General features: G+C 42.5%; 1 long non-coding RNA gene across 2 annotated transcripts in view; it reads left to right on the top strand.

The window, feature by feature from the left end:
• Nucleotides 1-18,797, top strand: part of LOC146042051 (uncharacterized) — a 58,148-nt gene extending 39,351 nt beyond the window's left edge. For both annotated transcript variants that reach the window (XR_014463721.1, XR_014463722.1), the window contains exons 5-6: nt 17,323-17,449; nt 18,753-18,797. This is a non-coding gene — a long non-coding RNA (uncharacterized LOC146042051). The remainder of the gene's footprint in view (nt 1-17,322; nt 17,450-18,752) is intronic.
• The last annotated feature ends 1,631 nt before the right edge of the window (nt 18,798-20,428 follow it).

Below are 20,428 nucleotides of genomic sequence, written 5' to 3' on the forward strand. Positions count from 1 at the left end.
AGAAAAATGTGATAGAATATTTGGGGGGGGGGAATTTGGGAAATATAACAAAATAATTCCGATTAATGTATCAGGTTATATTGGCCATTTGGTCAAAGATTGGCCTGAGATATAGCTTGTGTCATCACCTTGGCTGTAATAAAGGGAAGGTTCAGTTGTATACTGAGGGGAGGATGACGGCAAGAGTATTATCTTTATTGCTAGTAGCTGGCACCTGGGGCGAGGTTGACTCTTCTTTTATATTGAATGTACATATTGTCAGAATTGACTATAAGTGAGACATACGCAGAGAATTTCAGTTAATATCCTAAATGGATCAAGGATGCCATGATGATGGGAGAAGGAAAGGGAAGGAAAAGAAATTTCTATGCCTAATGTCATCTCAGGTGTTATCCAAGGTAACATTCTTTTCGGTGGCCTGGTATTCACAAGAATGAAATGTAGCTATTGGCTTCGTTTAAACCTTTTGGAAAAAGGCTATCAAGAAGAAAGATCATTTTGGTCTCAAATTGGAGGAGTTTTTTATCTAAATCTCCTCCTCTTATTCCCAATTTGATATGCTTGATACCAGAGGCCTTTAGACCCACGGGATCTCCATTATGATGTCGTAAAAAATGTTTTGCTACTGTGGTCAATGTTTTAAATCTCAATGAATCTTTCTGTGCATTACGGATCGTGCCCACGTGTTCTAGAATTCGAACCTTCAATGGTCTTGACGTCTTTCCCACGTAAATCATGCCACATGGGCATTCCAGATGGTACACAGTGCCAATTGTTGTGCAGGTAATGAGACTCTGGATTTTCCATTGTTTGTTATATTTATCTGTAATAGTTTCACGTGGAACCATATATCTGCAAGCTTTGCAGTGTCCACAACTTCTAGAACCCACTTTCAGAACTCTTGAGTCATTAGGTTTAGAAAGATGACTCCGGACTAGATTATCCTTTATGGTTCTTGATTTCCTCCAACTTGTTGAGATTCTTGTTGGTAAAATACTGAGGAGGTCTTGGTCCATCCTTAGGACATTCCAATGCTTCTGGAGGATGCTGTTAATTTCCTTCCAGTGTGCATTGAATGTCCCAACAAATCTGACCGATTCTTCTCTCTTCTTTCTTTGTTTGGGTTGGAGGAGACTTTCTCTGGGGATTGTATCTACCTCTTTGGTTGCGCGTCCTATTAGTCTGTTACTGTAGCCTCGTTTTCTAAAACGGTCCTGCATCTCCTTTTCTCTAATTTGATAGGTGTCAGGATTGGAGCAGTTCCTTTTAACTCTCATAAGTTCGCCCTTAGGTATTGCTCTGATCGTAGAAGGTAGATGTGAGCTATCAGAATGAAGCAGACTATTGGTCGCGGTCTTCTTTCGATAGAGGTCAGTCGATACAGTGCCTTCATCATCGATCCTGATGGTCAGATCTAAGAAGTTAATTTCTCTCTGGCTCATCTCTGAGGTTAATCTCAGATCCATATCGTTGTTGTTCAGGATCTGGAGAAATTCCTTGAGAGTCTGTTGCTCTCCCTCCCACAAAAACAAAATATCATCGATATATCTGAAATATATAAGGATGTTATCCGTATATTTCTCCATGACTTCTGTGAATATAATCTCCTTTTCCCACCACCCCAGGTAGAGGTTAGCATAGCTAGGGGCACAGGCTGTCCCCATAGCTGTCCCTCGTACCTGGAGGTAGTGGGATTCGTTGCACACGAAGAAATTTCTGGTCAGGATGAATTCCAAAAGTTCTAATAGGAATTCATTAAAATCCGTGTGCACTCCCATGTCTAGAAAAAATCTTGTTGCCTGTACACCTCTTTGATGGTTAATGCTCGTGTACAGGCTTTCTACATCACATGACACCAGCCAAACTCCAGGGTTGACCGTCATGTTCTGGAGCTTGGTTAACACGTCCATGGTGTCACGTGTGTAGGATGGTAGGGCAGTTACATGTGTTCTGAGATATTGGTCCACATATATACTAGCCTTTTCTGTCAGGCTTCCCATTCCTGACAGTATAGGTCTGCCAGGAGGTTTTTTCTCGTTTTTGTGGACCTTTGGGAGCAAATACATGGTTGGAGTCACAGGTTTTTCTATTTTGAGGAAGTCATAGTCTTTTTTACCGATGATGTTGTTATTGTGTGCCGTCTGTATGATGATGTTATACTGTGTGGTGAAAGTATGGCTGGGATTGAAAACCAATTTTTTATAGCACTTGGTGTCGCTTAATTGTTTATTGAGTTCCTCAATGTACATTTCCCTAGGCCATAGTACTATGTTGCCGCCCTTATCGGACTGTTTCACTATAACATCATCCCATTTGGCAATTTCTTGTAGAGCCAGTCTCTCTTTTTTGCTTACATTCTCTCTGTAATGTTTCCTTGTTTTAAAGAGAGTATCAAAATCTTTGGATACTAACTCCTGATATATTTGCACTGCTGGGCATATTTGGTTATCAGGAAAGAAGAGAGATTTTTTCTTAATTTTAGTTGCATCATAGGGTACTGGGGGTATTGTTAGTGGAGTGGTCTCTCCGTTCTCTAACTCTTCCAGGATCTGTAGGGTGGCAAGATCCTGACTGTCCAGGACATTTACATCATCATTGGATCTTTCCGGTTTCTCTTGGCTAGTTTTACTAAAGAATTTTTTAAGTAAAATCTTTCTGGAAAAGAGCTGTAAGTCCTTTTCCAGATTGAATCTGTCAAAATCTGATGTTAATGAAAATGACAGACCCCTGCTCAGGATGTTCTCTTGTTCCATTGTTAGTTCTTTGTTAGCCAAATTGATGATTCGTAGTGAGTCGTTCTCCTCCCCAGGTTTCCCATTATTGATGCTTTTTATTCCCGAAATCTCCTCCTCTCTCTCTGCTCCCCTCTCCAGTCCAAGGTGTCTCTTTTTCTTCTTCGATCCCCCTTTCCCCCTCCTGATCTTTCTCCAGGGTCTGGGTTCAGTTGCCTCCGATCCTGACCTAAAAAAGCCTTTCTATAGTTTTTCCTCAATGATGAGGCTTCTGAGGTGTCTCCCTCTGAGGATTCCATATCAGATGTACTGAAATCTAGAATGTTGGTTCTTTTTCTAGTTTGTTGCGGTTTAGTATTCCAACGGAAGACTCTATTTGTTGAAAAATCGGTTTTGTCTCGTTGGAATTTTCGACGTTTCCTTTCTATGATTTCATTTTCGAAATCCTCTATTTCCCACAAGGAAATAGAGGATTTCGAAAATGAAATCATAGAAAGGAAACGTCGAAAATTCCAACGAGACAAAACCGATTTTTCAACAAATAGAGTCTTCCGTTGGAATACTAAACCGCAACAAACTAGAAAAAGAACCAACATTCTAGATTTCAGTACATCTGATATGGAATCCTCAGAGGGAGACACCTCAGAAGCCTCATCATTGAGGAAAAACTATAGAAAGGCTTTTTTAGGTCAGGATCGGAGGCAACTGAACCCAGACCCTGGAGAAAGATCAGGAGGGGGAAAGGGGGATCGAAGAAGAAAAAGAGACACCTTGGACTGGAGAGGGGAGCAGAGAGAGAGGAGGAGATTTCGGGAATAAAAAGCATCAATAATGGGAAACCTGGGGAGGAGAACGACTCACTACGAATCATCAATTTGGCTAACAAAGAACTAACAATGGAACAAGAGAACATCCTGAGCAGGGGTCTGTCATTTTCATTAACATCAGATTTTGACAGATTCAATCTGGAAAAGGACTTACAGCTCTTTTCCAGAAAGATTTTACTTAAAAAATTCTTTAGTAAAACTAGCCAAGAGAAACCGGAAAGATCCAATGATGATGTAAATGTCCTGGACAGTCAGGATCTTGCCACCCTACAGATCCTGGAAGAGTTAGAGAACGGAGAGACCACTCCACTAACAATACCCCCAGTACCCTATGATGCAACTAAAATTAAGAAAAAATCTCTCTTCTTTCCTGATAACCAAATATGCCCAGCAGTGCAAATATATCAGGAGTTAGTATCCAAAGATTTTGATACTCTCTTTAAAACAAGGAAACATTACAGAGAGAATGTAAGCAAAAAAGAGAGACTGGCTCTACAAGAAATTGCCAAATGGGATGATGTTATAGTGAAACAGTCCGATAAGGGCGGCAACATAGTACTATGGCCTAGGGAAATGTACATTGAGGAACTCAATAAACAATTAAGCGACACCAAGTGCTATAAAAAATTGGTTTTCAATCCCAGCCATACTTTCACCACACAGTATAACATCATCATACAGACGGCACACAATAACAACATCATCGGTAAAAAAGACTATGACTTCCTCAAAATAGAAAAACCTGTGACTCCAACCATGTATTTGCTCCCAAAGGTCCACAAAAACGAGAAAAAACCTCCTGGCAGACCTATACTGTCAGGAATGGGAAGCCTGACAGAAAAGGCTAGTATATATGTGGACCAATATCTCAGAACACATGTAACTGCCCTACCATCCTACACACGTGACACCATGGACGTGTTAACCAAGCTCCAGAACATGACGGTCAACCCTGGAGTTTGGCTGGTGTCATGTGATGTAGAAAGCCTGTACACGAGCATTAACCATCAAAGAGGTGTACAGGCAACAAGATTTTTTCTAGACATGGGAGTGCACACGGATTTTAATGAATTCCTATTAGAACTTTTGGAATTCATCCTGACCAGAAATTTCTTCGTGTGCAACGAATCCCACTACCTCCAGGTACGAGGGACAGCTATGGGGGCAGCCTGTGCCCCTAGCTATGCTAACCTCTACCTGGGGTGGTGGGAAAAGGAGATTATATTCACAGAAGTCATGGAGAAATATACGGATAACATCCTTATATATTTCAGATATATCGATGATATTTTGTTTTTGTGGGAGGGAGAGCAACAGACTCTCAAGGAATTTCTCCAGATCCTGAACAACAACGATATGGATCTGAGATTAACCTCAGAGATGAGCCAGAGAGAAATTAACTTCTTAGATCTGACCATCAGGATCGATGATGAAGGCACTGTATCGACTGACCTCTATCGAAAGAAGACCGCGACCAATAGTCTGCTTCATTCTGATAGCTCACATCTACCTTCTACGATCAGAGCAATACCTAAGGGCGAACTTATGAGAGTTAAAAGGAACTGCTCCAATCCTGACACCTATCAAATTAGAGAAAAGGAGATGCAGGACCGTTTTAGAAAACGAGGCTACAGTAACAGACTAATAGGACGCGCAACCAAAGAGGTAGATACAATCCCCAGAGAAAGTCTCCTCCAACCCAAACAAAGAAAGAAGAGAGAAGAATCGGTCAGATTTGTTGGGACATTCAATGCACACTGGAAGGAAATTAACAGCATCCTCCAGAAGCATTGGAATGTCCTAAGGATGGACCAAGACCTCCTCAGTATTTTACCAACAAGAATCTCAACAAGTTGGAGGAAATCAAGAACCATAAAGGATAATCTAGTCCGGAGTCATCTTTCTAAACCTAATGACTCAAGAGTTCTGAAAGTGGGTTCTAGAAGTTGTGGACACTGCAAAGCTTGCAGATATATGGTTCCACGTGAAACTATTACAGATAAATATAACAAACAATGGAAAATCCAGAGTCTCATTACCTGCACAACAATTGGCACTGTGTACCATCTGGAATGCCCATGTGGCATGATTTACGTGGGAAAGACGTCAAGACCATTGAAGGTTCGAATTCTAGAACACGTGGGCACGATCCGTAATGCACAGAAAGATTCATTGAGATTTAAAACATTGACCACAGTAGCAAAACATTTTTTACGACATCATAATGGAGATCCCGTGGGTCTAAAGGCCTCTGGTATCAAGCATATCAAATTGGGAATAAGAGGAGGAGATTTAGATAAAAAACTCCTCCAATTTGAGACCAAAATGATCTTTCTTCTTGATAGCCTTTTTCCAAAAGGTTTAAACGAAGCCAATAGCTACATTTCATTCTTGTGAATACCAGGCCACCGAAAAGAATGTTACCTTGGATAACACCTGAGATGACATTAGGCATAGAAATTTCTTTTCCTTCCCTTTCCTTCTCCCATCATCATGGCATCCTTGATCCATTTAGGATATTAACTGAAATTCTCTGCGTATGTCTCACTTATAGTCAATTCTGACAATATGTACATTCAATATAAAAGAAGAGTCAACCTCGCCCCAGGTGCCAGCTACTAGCAATAAAGATAATACTCTTGCCGTCATCCTCCCCTCAGTATACAACTGAACCTTCCCTTTATTACAGCCAAGGTGATGACACAAGCTATATCTCAGGCCAATCTTTGACCAAATGGCCAATATAACCTGATACATTAATCGGAATTATTTTGTTATATTTCCCAAATTCCCCCCCCCCAAATATTCTATCACATTTTTCTCACAAGAAATCACCCCACCCCTAGGCGTTCTATAACAAAGTAATGAGAACAATTCCAGATATCCATCTTGGGAATAAGATACCCAAATGCCACTAGTAGGTATATTTCTCGAGCCCAATCTAAACTCAGATACTTACCTCCTAATTTTCATTATGACAAGAGATACTTACACTCCGAAATCTTAAGGGAGAAAATAAGATGATCCCTGGAAAATTCTTTCCAAGGCTAACTTGAATTTATGACATCCACCTAGCCATCCCCCTATTGGGAGAAGATACTTACGCGCCTAAGATCACCAAAAATATGTTTTCTATTCTCCTCGGGACAAATGAAGGAACAATACCTCTAGAGGTACAAATTTAAATAGAAGTTTTTCCACAATATAAACAAATACAGCCCACTCCCTTCCCACACTTAGTTACAGTTTGCACTTTTTTTGTGTCACATTGAGGACAATGTTCCTCCTTCTTTCTCTTCACGAGTTTCCACACCACCACTCCTTTCACACACATCCAATACCCGGGTTAACATGAAATACTTTTCTCTTCACAATAAGTGACACATCAATCAAATTGATTTCACAGTGAATCAATATTCTCAACACTCATCTATCACAATATTTCACACCAAATTATTCACAACCTTTTTTCACTAATCTAAATCCATCATTAATTCATCACAATTTTAATTATCACTATCTTTATAACCAAAACACCAACGTTTCCCAAGAAAAACACTTATCATTTATAAATCAATACAGACCTAATATGTAAAGCACATCTTATACAGTATTAATATCCATTTATTTGATCTGATTTCCAAATGGACCGGTGAAATTTGAATAAATCTGACTAAAATATGATAGGTAATATACACTGTCTCTCCGAAATACAATTAATAATTTGTCCAAATTTCATCTGAACACCTGTGATGAAATAAATTTTACTGTATGGATGAATGGAGAATATGAATAAATAATAACAACTACACATAATAAATAATCTTTTTATTGAACAAACTTCATCTTTCCCTAATTAATGATAGAAGTTGGGGTACAATATACAAATAAATATGTCCTATATATATAAAAATCCAAGTACAACAAACATAAGAGTAATTTGATACCACATAGTATATCATATTATATGGCATGCTCACCACAGGGCTGAAAAATATTCAAATATATTCACAATGGGAGTATGGATAATAAAGAACTAACATATGTGATTAAAACACTTCTACTAAATAACAGTTTACAATAAATGGCAGAGGTCATGTACGTTACACAAACATAATACACCTGAAACACAAACTTGATCACTTAAAAGAATGAACATTTCTATTACGTTTTTTCCATGAAGTTATTCATCATGCTCAATACAGGGCTGGGGCTGTACACCCTGAATTTCCGGATTAACTAAAGGAAGCCAAGGATTGGTGCTTCAGCACCACCTGACACCAACAGACGAGAGGTCAGATGACCACTCACGTGACCCAACAGGGATACGACGCAACGCGACGTCAGTGAACAGTGATGCGCTGGTCACGTGATACACCACGTAGGGAGGACAGCGCAGGTCACATGACGGGACGCAATGACGTGGGAGAGGATGACGCCACCCACATGATGCGCCGCAATGATACTTGGGAGGACGGCGCCGATCACGTGATCTAACAGAGGGGATCATGGATGGGTCCTATCGATCACGTGACGCGCCGCCCTGCATCACGGGAGGGCGGGTTTTAGAATGACTGACATACGCCCTGAACAATCAATGATGCTTGAGAGAAACCAGATCATCCCTACAAAGTAATGCAGACCCATGATAGGCTGCTGGGGATGTCAATTAAGGAAGCACAAGAGCCTGACGTCACCACAATACCACATGACCAAAAATAATGCATTTGATTGGTGGCCCAATATTAATAAATATTTCCTGCAAAGGACACCCTGGTTGGCCTTGAGAAAGCTGCTTAAGTGCGGTGAAACATATGTCGGTTTAGACCTTAACTGAAATGTCAATTAGCAGGGATTATCTTTGATGTATTTAGCTATTTTGATTTATCTTATATGTGTTATGCTGAACATAGGATTACTATACTAAGTTCCAGATCTAAGCAGCAGAGGGCACCCTTGCCTATATGATATTTATATCAGTACTATGCAAGGTTCTCCCTAAACCTGCTCACACAGATAGCTGTGGTGGCAACAATAGAGGCAACTTTGCCAGAATTAATAAGACCACTCAGACCACCCAGATTTACCTTATATGGGTTATGCTTAACATGGGATCACCATACTAAAATCTTAATCTAAGCAGCAGAGGGTATCCTTGCCTGTATAATATTTATATTAGTACCATGCAAGGTTCTCCCTAGACATGCTTATAGAGATAATTGTGAAGTGGCAACGATAGAGGGAACACTGCCAGAATTAATAAGACCACCCAGTCCTTAAATGTTAATGACTGTATCCAATTATTATATCTGACCACCCAATCTCTAACGTTGGTGATTATATCCAAGTATTAACATCCAAGCATAACATCCAGCACTCCACCAATATCTAAACTGTTCCTGTACATAGTGCTTTTGATCAGGAGAATGTTACCTAATCTCAGTGTTGTGCTACATAAGTAATAAACAGTACCTTGCTGATAAAGTATTTAAACCGATACACAGCGGAAATTATAAATACTTACCGGACAATAGAGTGAACTGCATTATAAACCAATAAGCTCACCGGGTACTGAACCCAGGTGAACATACTGTATTTGCCGGGAATCAGGCATAACACGGGGATTATCCTCTATTTTTTGTTATCTGGGTCCTTGTAAATAAAAGTGCCCTTAATCATCGAATGTACTAACAAGGACTAATAAAAGTACTAGCAAAAACTGACACACTCTGATTAACATCAAGTACAGAGAACCTTTATTGTTGGAAACATTTGACACAAAATAAATACACTGCTATACATCAAAGACCTGCTCAATCAATAAATTGACATTTTTCAGTCTAAGGATCTTTTTAGGATCACCCTTTACTCAAACTCTTTATCACTAAGCACGCCATCTGTGTGTGTATATGTTTGTATGTGTAATTTTTTAACCTCTTCAAATTTCACTGCGGCTTCCCATCATAGAATATAAATGGGAATTTTAAGACATGACCTATTAAAAGTTAAATTTTATGTGAAATAAATTCTTTTGTCCTAGTGCGTCCCCAGAATAACAGTCCTTTTTTCTTCTTACCCTTTGTGTTGTTTAGTTAAGCCAGAAAGAGCTGTGATTGGACCCGGTCAAATGTGACACATTGAATTTAGAAACCCCTATTGCTCCTAATTGCATGGAGAGCGTATGGACCTAACATTGAAAAAGTTTCATCCCCTAGACAACGAGATATATTACAGTGTTTGTTTTTAAATGAGATTTAAAAATCTCAAAATATTGATAGTGTTAGGTCCAGATGTCAAGTAACTGATAGTCCCTAGTGATTAGACAGAGAAGAGGAAAATGAGAGATTGAATATTCTGAATATCTCAGATTTCCTCTAGTCACATTTTTCCGAAGAAGAACACAGATTATCTGGCTCAGAAAACTGTATTTGTAATATATGGAGTGATATAGAGGTTAAATTGAAAGAGGTGTGGTAGTACAGGGTAGAAATACCCTTAAATAAATTAGAGCGCCACCTAGTGTCAAAAGACAGTAAGGCGAGGGTTAAACTATAGCACTCTAGAGTGTAGAAGCTTCACAGATGTGGGAGGCGGGATACTCTTAACGTTTGGGAAGTTCTTTCTGTTTATGTCTCTGCAGGGAAACAAGTCGACGACAGAACTATCGGAAGTCTACAAGTGGATCGGATGGAATACAAGAAGCCAAGAATGGTAGGGAAAATAGGTAGAAATGCAAAAATATTGATACTTCTTTTTCCTACAGATGCAATGGATAAGAAAAGACAAGCCCAGCTGTAGACAGACGATGGTCCTCGAGATGACGACTTGGATACCGACAGATGACTGGACAGGAACCCAGCTAGAAAGCCCCAAGAGCCGACGAAATACACAAGCCGACCAAGAGAATGATGACCCCTAGACGACCCCACGTCGTGATGAGCAGAAGACCCACTAGAGACTTTCTTTGGCCCTTAGTTTAATGTCAAGAGACACTAGGAATGACCCAAAAGTGCGTTAGAACGGTTTTTATCCTGGGAGGTCTAGCCGGGTTTTTAGTCCACTAACTGCACTAGGAGAAATGACTGTTCTCCACTCTTTCAGGAAATCTTTATAATACTCTGTCAAATTGTTCGTTATGATTGTTCATCAATGTTTTCCCAGCATCCTTTGTAGGACATATGAAGGTTGTTCAACCCTGTACACCCTGCGGTAGGTAACACAACACCTATGCAGGAACACTACACCCACCTAGACTACACATACACTACCCAAATGTATCATTCAGTCGTGTGTGTCTGGGCTGTGGCCCTACACCTATTGTGAGGTCATGGTCTGGACATGCCGGCGTTAAGTAAATGCACTCCCCCATTTATTATTAATCTCGGATTAAGCCATTGCGCAAAAATGATACATCCCCTTTCTTTCTACACATACACATAAGTTCCACCCTTTAAAAATCTTTTTTATCAATGAAAAATATTTTTATGAAAAATATTGAAATTTTATGAATTATGAAAATTAATGCGGAAATTATGCATTATTAATGTGACAGTTTTATATACTGTCAAATGGACGACTGTCAATGCCTAATTTATCCCAGCATATAATTTCCATAATCATAATTATAACCATGCCCATAATGTCATGCTTGGTCTCTAAATGAGCGAAATTACACTAGCTGTCAGATGATAGTTATTAGAATTTCATATCATGTCACACTCACATGTTATAACAAATTATAAGTTAGTCACAGAAAAACCAGCATTAGAAATGAAGTCATTAGCATTCCCTTACACCAGTAAACCAGCCAGGAAATACAGTATCAGGGGGCGTGTCTATAGGCTATTGAAGCAAATGTGAATGAATAGATTCTCCCCTCCCCCCGAGAGTTCTCTTGGGAAGCAAGAGAAAACCAAATACCCAGTTGCTGTTCGATCAAGACGCAGAAAGGATGGGTCTGGTATCGCCGGGAGTTTCCTTCCATTACATATGGATTTGGACATGACTTTGAGTAATGTATAAACTTGTAGGACCGATTGTATTGTGTACTAGGACCCCGGTTATGGAATATGGATTATGTTAGAGAGTTTAAGAGTAGTTAACTTCCATTCTTAGTTTGTCTTCAGATATTAACATGTGCTCAGGCTCCGGCCTGCAGTGTGGCTTTTGTGTAGTTAAACGGTTAACCTTGATGTGTGGACTGGCCCTTGTGTGTCTTAGTGTGATTGCAAAGGAGGTTTGTAGTATATTGTATGGACTCTTTGTATGAAAGGCAGTGAGTTGTTCTCAAAGGGACGCAGGAATCTGAACGCATGTGTAAGGCTATGCGTGAGCATGTATGGACTCTTTGTATTAATGAGTGTGAATGCTTTGTGTAATATGATGTGAGAATATCTAGATAAACTATCGGATAGAACCAACTTATGTGAAACAAATGTTGATAGCATGATGCTCGGATGGTGTGTGTGTAACGGCATGTGATGTGAGTATGATATAGCAAGGCCATAGATTGTATAGTGCCAGTTAGGTGTTCTGTACAGAGAAGTACATTGTAGCTTAAATGATATTCAATTGTGTATGCTGCAGGTAAAGTGTGTTTGCTGAATGTGCGAGTTATATTCAGGATCTTGAGTATTGCATGATGCAGGTTAGAGGTAATTTGGAATAAATGTTGTGGAAAGACAAATGAACGTACAGTCAGTTTATGTTTGATTGCCAGGCGGAAGTTTTTAGTCTTTTGTTAAAGTTCCTTTGTGGGCCATGTAGTGGAGTCTAAGATGGCCGACAGTTATTATAAGATGGCTGAATGCCATGCGGCGGTATCTAAAATGGCGGACACAAAGACTTGGTATCTAAAATGGCTGCTTCTTCATAGCCACGCCCCCTCCCGCGCTGTATTCGCGCACACAGTATTTAACACTGAGGTTAATTGTATTTAAGGATGCTGGCATAATAATCGCTATTAATTATAATACCTGTATTGTTATATTTTGAAATCCATGATACAGTTTCATCTGTTTACATTCATAAATAATATTCATTGATTATAAATCTGGACATTCGCTTATTGATTGCGTGCGACATGAATAAATTAGATAGACTTTGCATATATAAATAAATGTACTTCCATAGGGGTAAAAGCCTAAACCGGCACATGAGATTTTACGGCCTCTGTGATGTACTTATTTTCTACAAAAGTAGGTGAAAATTGTCATTTTCACCTACTTTGTTAGAAATGACGTGATAATAAATAGACCCCATACCACTTTCACACCGCTGTACACTTTCACACTTGATTGGGGTGTGAAAACTAGAACGGTTGAATAACTTGTTCCGTACACGGCTATGTGCCTGGAGGGTAAAAGCTGGAACCTGTGAATGAAGTGTTCCCACCCCGGCAAGGTGCTTGGGGGCTTAAAGCCTGAACCGACGCATGAGATGTTCTGGCCGCGACGAGGTGCTTTTGAGCGTGAAAGCCGGAAATGGCGCATGAAATGTTCCGGCCGCGACGGTGTGCTTTTGGGAGTGAAAGCCGGAACCGGCGCAAAAATGTTCCGGCCGCGGCAGTTGGGAATTGAAAGCCGGATCCGGCGCATGAGATGTTTCGGCCGCGACGGGGGATTGAAAGGGTTAAAGGCCGGATCTAGCGCATGAGATGTTCTTGCGGTGGCAAGGTGCTTGGAGGGGGGTAAAAGCCTAAACCGGCACATTAGATTTTACGGCCTCTGTCATGTACTTATTTTCTACAAAAGTAGGTGAAAATTGTCATTTTCACCTACTTTGTTAGAAATGATGTGATAATAAATAGACCCCATACCACTTTCACACCGCTGTACACTTTCACACTTGATTGGGGTGTGAAAACTGGAACGGTTGAATAACTTGTTCCGTACACGGCTATGTGCCTGGAGGGTAAAAGCTGGAACCTGTGAATGAAGTGTTCCCACCCCGGCAAGGTGCTTGGGGGCTTAAAGCCTGAACCGACGCATGAGATGTTCTAGCCGCGACGAAGTACTTTTGAGCGTGAAAGCCGGAAACGGCGCATGAGATGTTTCGGCCGCGACGGTGTGCTTTTGGGAGTGAAAGCCGGAACCGGCGCAAAAATGTTCCGGCCGCGGCGGTTGGGAATTGAAAGCCGGATCCGACGCATGAGATGTTCTAGCCGCGACGAAGTACTTTTGAGCGTGAAAGCCGGAACCGGCGCATGAGATGTTTCGGCCGCGACGGTGGATTGAAATTGTTAAAAGCCAGATCTAGCGCATGAGATGTTCTTACAGTGGCAAGGTGCTTGGAGGGGGGTAAAAGCCTAAACCAGCACATGAGATTTTACGGCCTCTGTGATGTACTTATTTTCTACAAAAGTAGGTGAAAATTGTCATTTTTACCTACTTTGTTAGAAATGATGTGATAATAAATAGACCCCATACCACTTTCACACCGCTGTACACTTTCACACTTGATTGGGGTGTGAAAACTGGAACGGTTGAATAACTTGTTCCGTACACGGCTATGTGCCTGGAGGGTAAAAGCTGGAACCTGTGAATGAAGTGTTCCCACCCCGGCAAGGTGCTTGGGGGCTTAAAGCCTGAACCGACGCATGAGATGTTCTAGCCGCGACGAAGTACTTTTGAGCGTGAAAGCCGGAAACGGCGCATGAGATGTTTCGGCCGCGACGGTGTGCTTTTGGGAGTGAAAGCCGGAACCGGCGCAAAAATGTTCCGGCCGCGGCGGTTGGGAATTGAAAGCCGGATCCGACGCATGAGATGTTCTAGCCGCGACGAAGTACTTTTGAGCGTGAAAGCCGGAACCGGCGCATGAGATGTTTCGGCCGCGACGGTGGATTGAAATTGTTAAAAGCCAGATCTAGCGCATGAGATGTTTTTACAGTGGCAAGGTGCTTGGAGGGGGGTAAAAGCCTAAACCAGCACATGAGATTTTACGGCCTCTGTGATGTACTTATTTTCTACAAAAGTAGGTGAAAATTGTCATTTTTACCTACTTTGTTAGAAATGATGTGATAATAAATAGACCCCATACCACTTTCACACCGCTGTACACTTTCACACTTGATTGGGGTGTGAAAACTGGAACGGTTGAATAACTTGTTCCGTACACGGCTATGTGCCTGGAGGGTAAATGCTGGAACCTGTGAATGAAGTGTTCCCACCCCGGCAAGGTGCTTGGGAGCTTAAAGCCTGAACCGACGCATGAGATGTTCTGGCTGCGAAGAGGTGCTTTTGGGCGTGAAAGCCGGAACCGGCGCAAGAAATGTTCCAGCCGCAACGGGGTGCTTTTGCGGGTGAAAGCCGGAACCGGCGCAAAAATGTTCCGGCCGCGGCGGTTGGGAATTGAAAGCCGGAACCGGCGAATGAGATGTTTCGGCCGTGACGGGGGATTGAAAGGGTTAAAAGCCGGATCTAGCGCATGAGATGTTCTTGCAGTGGCAAGGTGCTTGGAGGGGGTAAAAGCCTAAACTAGCACATGAGATTTTACGGCCTCTGTGATGTACTTATTTTCTACAAAAATAGGTGAAAATTGTCATTTTCACCTACTTTGTTAGAAATTATGTGATAATAAATAGACCCCATACCACTTTCACACCACTGTACACTTTCACACTTGATTGGGGTGTGAAAACTGGAACGGTTAAATAACTTGTTCCGTACACGGCTATGTGCCTGGAGGGTAAATGCTGGAACCTGTGAATGAAGTGTTCCCACCCCGGCAAGGTGCTTGGGGGCTTAAAGCCTGAACCGACGCATGAGATGTTCTGGCCGCGACGAGGTGCTTTTGGGCGTGAAAGCCGGAACCGGCGCAAGAAATGTTCCGGCCGCGACGGGGTGCTTTTGGGGGTGAAAGCCGGAACCGGCGCAAAAATGTTCTGGCCGCGGCGGTTGGGAATTGAAAGCCGGAACCGGCGAATGAGATGTTTCGGCCGCGACGGGGGATTGAAAGGGTTAAAAGCCGGATCTAGCGCATGAGATGTTCTTGCAGTGGCAAGGTGCTTGGAGGGGGGTAAAAGCCTAAAGCAGCACATGAGATTTTACGGCCTCTGTAATGTACTTATTTTCTACAAAAGTAGGTGAAAATTGTCATTTTCACCTACTTTGTTAGAAATGACGTGATAATAAATAGACCCCATACCACTTTCACACCGCTGTACACTTTCACACTTGATTGTGGTGTGAAAACTGGAACGGTTGAATAACTTGTTCTGTACACGGCTATGTGCCTGGAGGGTAAAAGCTGGAACCTGTGAATGAAGTGTTCCTACCCCGGCAAGGTGCTTGGGGGCTTAAAGCCTGAACCGACGCATGAGATGTTCTGGCCGCGACGAGGTGCTTTTGGGCGTGAAAGCCGGAACCGGCGCATGAGATGTTTCGGCCGCGACGGGGGATTGAAAGGGTTAAAAGCCGGATCTAGCGCATGAGATGTTCTTGCAGTGGCAAGGTGCTTGGAGGGCGGTAAAAGCCTAAACCGGCACATGAGATTTTTCGTCCTCTGTGATGTACTTATTTTCTACAAAAGTAGGTGAAAATTGTCCTTTTCACCTACTTTGTTAGAAATGACGTGATAATAAATAGACCCCATACCACTTTCACACCGCTGTACACTTTTACACTTGATAGTGGTGTGAAAACTGGAACGGTTGAATAACTTGTTCCGTACACGGCTATGTGCATAGAGGGTAAAAGCTGGAACCTATGAATGAAGTGTTCCCACCCCGGCAAGGTGCTTGGGGGCTTAAAGCCTGAACCGACGCATGAGATGTTCTGACCGCGACGAGGTGCTTTTGGGCGTGAAAGCAGGAACCGGCGCATGAGATGTTTCGGCCGCGACGGGGGATTGAAAGGGTTAAAAGCCAGATCTAGCGCATGAGATGTTCTTGCAGTGGCAAGGTGCTTGGAGGGGGGTAAAAGCCTAAACCAGCACATGATATTTTACGGCCTCTGTGATGTACTTATTTTCTACAAAAGTAGGTGAAAATTGTCATTTTCACCTACTTTGTTAGAAATGATGTGATAATAAATAGACCCCATACCACTTTCACACCGCTGTACACTTTCACACTTGATTGGGGTGTGAAAACTGGAACGGTTGAATAACTTGTTCCGTACACGGCTATGTGCCTGGAGGGTAAATGCTGGAACCTGTGAATGAAGTGTTCCCACCCCGGCAAGGTGCTTGGGGGCTTAAAGCCTGAACCGACGCATGAGATGTTCTGGCCGCGACGAGGTGCTTTTGGGCGTGAAAGCCGGAACCGGCGCAAGAAATGTTCCAGCCGCGACGGGGTGCTTTTGGGGGTGAAAGCCGGAACCGGAGCAAAAATGTTCCGGCCGCGGCGGTTGGGAATTGAAAGCCGGAACCGGCGCATGAGATGTTCTGGCCACGACGAGGTGCTTTGGGGCGTGAAAGCCGGAACCGGCGCAAGAAATGTTCCGGCCGCGACATGATGGTTCGGGAGTGAAAGCTTAAATTGGCGCACCGGTGTATGAGATGTTCCAGGCACTGTGAGGTACTTATTTCCTACAAAAGTAAGTGAAAACAATTATTTTCACCTACTTCAGAACTAATTAAGTTAGAATATATAGGCCCCATATACCACTTTCACACCACAGTCCGCTCGGGCAGTGACTGATAAGGATGACTTGTGTTGTCTGTACAGTACTGCATTTATGTGTGTTACAATGTAAGGCACAGTAATATTAAATATGCATGTATGTCATGAATATATTATCGCGCCTCTTTCTTCTTTTTTTCAGGTAGGCTTTTCCATGAATGAATTGTGATGTCAACTACTTATCCAGCTACGTCTCTGGACTACTGTGGATTCATCTCTACTACAGCATATTCTAAAGGTCGATTAGCAAGAGCAGCTACCCACAACAGGTAAGGAGGCGCGGTAATATCTTCTTGGCATACATACATATTTATCAAATATGTACGTTTGTTAATAGACCCTCTTCCATACATTATGAATAACTTTTGATCAATTTAGGTCCTTATATTATTTTATACAGACAGCGAGCCAAATCAGGACTGATATCTGTCCAGGAGATATCAGTGATATTGTCTACATTTCCTTTTTATTGAATGTCAATAAAATGTATTTTCTACAAAAGTAGATGAAAATAATAATTTTCACCTACTTTGGTAAAAATGAAGTGATAACATATAGGCCCCATATACCACTTTCACACCGCTGTACCCTTTCACACTTGATTGGGTTGTGAAAACCGGAACCAACGAAAAACTTGTTCTGTACGTTGCTATGTGCCTGGAATGTAAAAGCCAGATCTAGCGCATGAGATGTTCTTGCAGTGGCAAGGTGCTTGGAGGGGGGTAAAAGCCTAAACCAGCACATGATATTTTACGGCCTCTGTGATGTACTTATTTTCTACAAAAGTAGGTGAAAATTGTCATTTTCACCTACTTTATTAGAAATGATGTGATAATAAATAGACCCCATACCACTTTCACACCGCTGTACACTTTCACACTTGATTGGGGTGTGAAAACTGGAACGGTTGAATAACTTGTTCCGTACACGGCTATGTGCCTGGAGGGTAAATGCTGGAACCTGTGAATGAAGTGTTCCCACCCCGGCAAGGTGCTTGGGGGCTTAAAGCCTGAACCGACGCATGAGATGTTCTGGCCGCGACGAGGTGCTTTTGGGAGTGAAAGCCGGAACCGGCGCAAGAAATGTTCCAGCCGCGACGGGGTGCTTTTGGGGGTGAAAGCCGGAACCGGAGCAAAAATGTTCCGGCCGCGGCGGTTGGGAATTGAAAGCCGGAACCGGCGCATGAGATGTTCTGGCCACGACGAGGTGCTTTGGGGCGTGAAAGCCGGAACCGGCGCAAGAAATGTTCCGGCCGCGACATGATGGTTCGGGAGTGAAAGCTTAAATTGGCGCACCGGTGTATGAGATGTTCCAGGCACTGTGAGGTACTTATTTCCTACAAAAGTAAGTGAAAACAATTATTTTCACCTACTTCAGAACTAATTAAGTTAGAATATATAGGCCCCATATACCACTTTCACACCACAGTCCGCTCTGGCAGTGACTGATAAGGATGACTTGTGTTGTCTGTACAGTACTGCATTCATGTGTGTTACGATGTAAGGCACAGTAATAATAAATATGCATGTATGTCATGAATATATTATCGCGCCTCTTTCTTCTTTTTTTCAGGTAGGCTTTTCCATGAATGAATTGTGATGTCAACTACTTATCCAGCTATGTCTCTGGACTACTGTGGCGTCATCTCTACTACAGCATATTCTAAAGGTCGATTAGCAAGAGCAGCTGCCCACAACAGGTAAGGAGGCGCGGTAATATCTTTTTGGCATACATACATATTTATCAAATATGTACGTTTGTTAATAGACCCTCTTCCATACATTATGATTAACTTTTGATCAATTTAGGTCCTTATATTATTTTATACAGACAGCGAGCCAAATCAGGACTGATATCTGTCCAGGAGATATCAGTGATATTGTCTACATTTCCTTTATATTGAATGTCAATAAAATGTATTTTCTACAAAAGTAGACGAAAATAATAATTTTCACCTACTTTGGTAAAAATGAAGTGATAACATATAGGCCCCATATACCACTTTCACACCGCTGTACCCTTTCACACTTGATTGGGTTGTGAAAACCCGAACCAACGAATAACTTGTTCCGTATGTTGCTATGTGCCTGGAAAGTAAAAGCTGGAACCTGTGAATGAAATGTTCCCACCTTGGCAAGGTACTTTGCGGGTTAAAGCCAAGAACCGACGCATGAGATGTTCCAGCTGCGACAAGGTGCTTTTGGGGGTGAAAGCCGGAACCGGCACAAAATATGTACCGGGCCACGGCGGTTGGGAATTTTAAAGCCAGAACCGACGCATGAGATGTTCTGGCAGCGACGAGGTGCTTTTGGGGGTGAAAGCCGGAACCTGCGCAAGAAATGTTCCGGCCGCGGCGTGGTGATTCGGGGGTGAAAGCCTAAACTGGCTCACCGGTGTATGAGATGTTTCAGGCACTCTGATGTACTTATTTCCTACAAAATTAAGTGAAAAAAAATATTTTCACCTACTTTGGTAAGAAATAAGTAAGAATATAAAGGCCCCATATACCACTTTCACACCACTGTACCCTTTTACAGTTGATTGGGGTGTGAAACCGTAACCGGTGAATAGTTTGCTCCGTATGTGGCTATGTGCCGGAAGGAAAAATACTGGAACCTGTGAATGAAATGTACCCGCCTTGGCAAGGTACTTGGGGGGGGGGGGGGTTAAAGCCAGAACCGACGCATGAGATGTTTTGGCCGCGACGAGGTGCTTTTGGGAATGAAAGTCGGAACCAGCGCAAAAGATTTTCTGGCCGCGGCGTGGTGGTTGGGATTTGAATGCCTTAACCGGCGCATGATATGTTCCGGCCGCGACGGTGTTTGGAAGGGGTGAAAGCGGGATCCAGCGCATGAGATGTTCTGGCAGGAGCAAGGTGCTTGGAGGGGTGAGAGCCTAAACCGGCACATGACATGTTCCGACCACGGCGAGGTGCTTTGGAGGTGAAAGCCGGATCCGGATCTCGAGATTGCCATGCGGTGACAATGTGCTTTTGTGGGTGAAAGACGGAACCGGCGCAGAAATGTTCCGGCCGCGGCGGTTGGGAATTGAAAGCCGGAACTGGCGCATGAGATGTTTCGGCCGTGACGGGGGATTGAAAGGGGTAAAAGCCGGATCTAGCGCATGAGATGTTCTTGCAGTGGCAAGGTGCTTGGAGGGGGGTAAAAGCCTGAACCAGCATATGAGATTTTCCGGCCTCTGTGATGTACTTATTTTCTACAAAAGTAGGTGAAAATTGTTATTTTCAC

This window comes from Crinia signifera, chromosome 19 (genome assembly GCF_055691185.1).
Source record: "Crinia signifera chromosome 19, ASM5569118v1, whole genome shotgun sequence".
NCBI lineage: Eukaryota > Metazoa > Chordata > Amphibia > Anura > Myobatrachidae > Crinia > Crinia signifera.